The sequence below is a fragment of the Astyanax mexicanus genome, chromosome 8 (assembly GCF_023375975.1).
Source record: "Astyanax mexicanus isolate ESR-SI-001 chromosome 8, AstMex3_surface, whole genome shotgun sequence".
Taxonomy (NCBI): domain Eukaryota; kingdom Metazoa; phylum Chordata; class Actinopteri; order Characiformes; family Acestrorhamphidae; genus Astyanax; species Astyanax mexicanus.
Window position 1 is genome coordinate 50,235,363 of NC_064415.1, and position 5,776 is coordinate 50,241,138.

The following is a 5,776-nucleotide window of genomic DNA, read 5'->3' on the forward strand; positions in this document are numbered from 1 at the left end:
TGAGAGCTTAAACACACTACTGATTCCATCTGATCATATTCACAATGAAGAACATCCTCCTCATCATCATCATTATCATATCAGGTACTCACTGTCAAGATGTGCTGAATTTATTTTTTTTGTTAGATTTGTTTTTAAATGTTTCAGTTCTAATGTCTTTTATATTTCAGGTGTGTTTTCTGCTGATTGGATTAAACCAGATGACAAAGAGACTGATGTTTCTAAAACAGAGGGAGAATCTGTTACACTGAAATGCTCTTATGAAACCAGCAGTCAATATGTGTATCTCTACTGGTACAGACAGTATCCTAACAGAGCTCTACAGTATTTACTGTATAGAGGAGCTCGATCAGCGAGTAGTTATAGCAACACTGCAGACAGTAGATTTGAGTCGACTGCATCCGAATCATCCACTGATCTCACTGTTACAGTAAGACTGGCAGATACAGCTCTCTACTACTGTGCTCTTAGAGTAGGAGCACAGTGATACAAAGTCTCTGAGAGGCTTTACAAAAACTCACACACCTTCTGTTTACTTTGAACACAAGCAGATCAAAGTAATATCAAACCACACTGCTTATCTCTTATTACACTCTCTCAGACATTACTGGATGTGGTTATACAGGTGGTATTAATACAAAAAGCTATTTAAATGTAGTTAATAATAGATAGAGATCAAGCTGGAGACATTTATACTATATACAGTTGCAAGATAAAGTATGTGAACCCTTTGGAAGTACTTGGTTTTCTGCATAAAATAGTCATTAAATGTTTTCTAATCTTCATGTAAGTCACAACAATATTCAAACACAGTCTTTTTAAACTAATACCACACACAAAAATATGATATGTTTGCATAGTTTTATTGAACACAACCTGTTAACATTCACAGGGAGGGTGGAAAAGTATGTGAACCCCAAGGCTAATGATTTTCTAACATACGCCAGTTTGAGTTTGCTGTTCTTAAGAAGCATTGGTTGATGTGAATCATGCGTCTCACAAAAGAGCTCTCAGAAGATCTATGTTCAAGAATTGTTGATTCGCATGAAGCTCTTGATGTTCATGTGTCCATAATAAGTCAGACGTTCTACAAATGGAAAGTTCAGCACCGTTGCTACTCTCTCTAGGCGTAGTTGTCCTGTAAAGATGACTGCAAGAGCACAGCGCAGAATGATCCATGAGGTGAGGAAGAATCCTAGAGTGTCAGCTAAAGACTTACAGAAATCTCTGGCACATGTTAACATTTTTGATGACAAATCTACAATAAGAAAAATATGAAACAAGAATGGAGTTCATGGGAGGACACCAGGTTAGAGCCACTGCTGTCCAAAAAACATTGCAGAATTGTTCCAGTTAACAGACAGAGGTGTATTGATGATAATGTGATACAATAGTTCATGAATTACAGTACAACTTTTACAATTCACAGCAACATGTATATTTAGTGAATCTATACATAAACAAAACATTTTACCAATATATAGAGTGTAAACTAAATTCTTCTGGAACAGAAATATTTAAAATTTCAGAATCATTTTTAATCTCATCCTGAACATTTACAGATCACATCACATACAGTATATATTGATATGTTGAAAGCAAAGCATCATATACACTGAAACTCACTATCATCCTACAGAACTGAATCATTTTCTTAACTGTGAAATAAAATAACTTCACTTCTCTGATCTTCATTCCTCTGTTCTTATAACTAATGTAGGAGGAGTCTTTACATGCTTGAAAAGTAGCTCCCAGATCTCTCCTCATTATCTGAACGCTGGAGTCACCATGATGTTCCTGTTCTCTTTGGCTGTGTTTATCATCATACTTGGTATGTCTTTCATATTTAATTCTGTTATTTTCTGTCTAATTTTCACAGTTTTTGTCTATATAAATTTCATACAACAGTTTATAGATTTTAACTGATTTCTTCCACAGGGAACGGTTCTGCACAGTCAATAAAACCAATGAAGGACAAAATGCAGGTTCATGCTGATCAAACAGTTACTCTCTCCTGCAAGTATAGTGGTAGTCGTACTACAGACTATCTGCACTGGTATCGGCAGTATCCTGGATCCAGACCAGAGTTTTTACTGATGATCTCTGCTTCAGCTGGAAAGAATAAAATACATGCAACTCCTAAGTTTGAGCGACTGGATGCTGATGTGAATGAAACTGATAATAAAGTGGATCTGATCATCTCCTCTACTGCAGTATCAGTCTCTGCTCTCTACTACTGCGCTCTGCAGCCCACAGTGACAGAAACCCACCAAACACTGTACTAAAACGTTTCTTGTGAAATATGTTGAAACACTTTTATTTCAGGAGGGGGCGCTGTTTCTCTTCTGCTTCTTCACCTTCAGCTTCCTCACCATTCAGATTATAACATCACTCTGCTTTAGGACATCAGTCATCATCATTTCTCATTTAGAAAATTAATAAATAATAAATAGCATTAAAATTTGGTTAGTTAGGTTAATCATTTGAATTCCTTAAGAAACATAGGCCATTGCTGAATCACCCCCACCCTCATCTGTCTTGGATAATCTTTTGCCACGTCATCACCTCCTTCTTGAACTCTTGCTCTGTATTTTTTTTTCCAGGTGTTTTTGAGACGACCTCTCTCCTGTTTCGCGTATTCCGAGTGCGTTTACACAAACCAAGCCGTGACCCCATACCGTGATGGTTCGTAAAGAATACACGTATGGTTACAACCCTAGTATTAATGTTTATTAATATAGTTGCCCTCATCTATATCATCTAGCCAAAATAGCATTGATATCCTGTATAATTAAATAATCTCCTATCATTTTAACTTATGTCTCACACAAATAAAAAAGACAGTTGTACAACCTTTAATGTTTTACAACATTAATGTTTTCTTCATACCAGTGTAAATATTAATAAACACATAGATAAAATATTCCTTAAAAGTCAAACTGATTTGTGTATACTTTTCTGTTTGTCACTCCAGTCATTTCCAGCACTGTACTGCCTGTACTTTCTGTACTGCTTACACCTGTTTATATTGAATTACTCTGTCAAACAAACTCCATTACCCCAAACTCCACTACAGCGTTCGTGACATCCACTAAATACCCTGTTTAAGATCTAGAATGCACTACATATACCCACTGTTTTCTTTAGTTTACTGTGGTGTTTTGTTCGCGGTTTTCCCAACTTCACAAAGCATCTTTCATGCACCTTATTCACTCCGCGCCCTTGTTGAAACAAGCAAGGCTGGGGGTACACTTCTAAACCAGAACTTTCTAGTAAACGATGGAGCCAGCAGAATATCCACCAGTTTAAATGGAATCTCCTGTGTCGACAATTATCCTCGCACACTTTCCTGAATTAACTGTGAAAGCAGTCGAAAAGTTATAGAAAAAAGTGCAATATTTCCTGGGGCTGTTTTCCTAAAAGGCTACATTAACTGGATTGAAGATTATGTGCACTATGTGGAAGGTATAGCTAGGTAATTGCCTTTGTTTGCTGTATTTAAAACTCACATGTTAGCTATCTTGCTAGCTAATAAGTTAATTATTAACTTGACTGTAAAAAAAAATCTGGGCAATTTGTAGATTGTGAAAAATATCAACTTTCACATTCCAACCAGTGTCTTATGCCAAGCTCAGACTACACGACATTTTTGTCCCTCACAATGTTCACTATGTCAGATTAAGCAGTTATTTTCGTTTTGCGTCGTTCTCGGGGGACTGGCAACATTACACGTTAGTCACCGACCAATCATCCTCCGCGCCCTCGCATGAGTTCGTAGGTCATCGCGGGGAGAAGCATAGAATCTGATAATCATGCTACAGAAGCGCTTTGCATGATGGAAGCGCTTTTGTGCTGAAGAAACTAAAAAAATGGGGTTCCTGGGTGACCCAAATGGACATTACATGCTTTTTGTGCTTCAGAGAGAACACTCTGTCTTCCTATTGGTCGGCATCAGGCTAGTCTTTCCGTCATTTGCTCTGACGGCATCACTTACGTCAAATTACTGATCTTTGACTGTGTCACACTACACGGACCTTTGTTGCTCGCGACAATAAAATTTGGATCCGACGCTCGCAATGTGTCGGTGCCGACAAAATCGGGTCAAAATCGGGCTAAAATCGTGTAGTCTGATCCAGGCATTAAAGAAACACTCTTTTGTAAAGTGAACTAACTTTTGTGTTCAGGTTAATCTGTAATATCCAGCTAAGCATGCAAGTACAGTCTCTTGTAAGACCAGGCTGCCCACAGTAGGATATTAGCTAGCTTGCTATCCAAGCAGGCTACTCTAAAGAGCTACGGCTGGATTAACATTACCCCTCCACTCGCTTTGATGTTAAACAGAGAAAATAACCAGTTTAAGATTAATTAAGTCTTATCCAGCGAGCCAGGTTTGACTTTCAGGCTGTCTCTCTGCTAACGTTCATCTGGCTAGATTGGCTGTTTAGGTAATATTAATATTAGGGCTGGGGCGGTATTGATTTTTTATAACGCATCACCGCGATATTGCGGTTAACCGCGAGACCCCAAACCACCCCCCCCAAGCCCCCCCTTCTTTTAATCCCGCGTCAGCCCGCCACATACACAGTTTTGCCGCACCTGCCCCGCGGTCCTAAATAAATTTAATAAATTACATTTAGTGCTTAAAATAAAAAAAAAAATATTAAAACCGCGCTGAATAGTGCGGTCACGTTTCTTACCACATTACAAAAAAAAATCGGTGTGTGTGTGCGCGTGTCGGTCCATTCTCCGCTCCTTTTTTGTGCTTAGGGTTTTTTGTTGCGTTCATGAGAATACTGCCTGATTATTACAATTTTCTTAACTATTTATTAATTTGCTCCCGCATCCTCTGGATTGATTAAACTCCTGTTCCCGCCAATAACAATTCAGTTCTGTCTGTGCCTCAAGATATCCTGACGGGACCCGCGTGAACAGAAGTGGTTAGAGTGAGGTGGAGCTCTGGAAAGGAAAAAAAAACAAATATCCTAATACCAAAATAAAAAAACGAATATCTACTCAACGAACGAATATCCGAATACCCGAATATTCGGGTCCAGCCCTACAATTATTTAAGAAAAATCTGTAAATTAGCCTACAAGAATGATGTCTGAATGATGATCGAATATAATTAAACATGGTTTAAGAACATGGTTTTATATTGAGCTTATACTATAAGCCTTATAGCCCAAGAGATAAGTGTGTAGATTATCCAGGGCTTGACAGGGCAATCCTGCATTTAAAGTGCGCTGGAGCTGAGAGGATGACTTGGATTAAATAATTTACCAAAACAGCGGACACTGTGGGATTTTTTAATCAGGTGATGTGGACAGCTCACATTGTAGGGCTGAATCTTTTGTTGTGTATTAGCAACGCCTGCAGTTCATATGCTAACACTGACGTCCGTCTGACAGGGATATGCTTGGGATATTTGCGGTTTTGTTGGTAACATTAGTTTGGCTGTTTCCTTCAATTCTATTGAGAATTTCGTTTTGATATTTTGAAATTCGTTAGATTATATTTTTATACATTATTATTATTTTTTTTTATATTTTGTTTTTCCTATTTTATATAATATGTTGATTAAAATGTCGTGACGTTAAGAAATCGGCTCGCAGGAGACAACCGACCAAAAAAAGACATTAGTTCCATTTTAAAATAATAGAAACCTGTATCACTGCTCACGCAGAACAGCCAGCAGCCAGACAATGAATTAATACATTTTACTTTCTCAAAATGTTACCACGGAACACCTTACATGGCTCTATGGTTTACCTTGAGG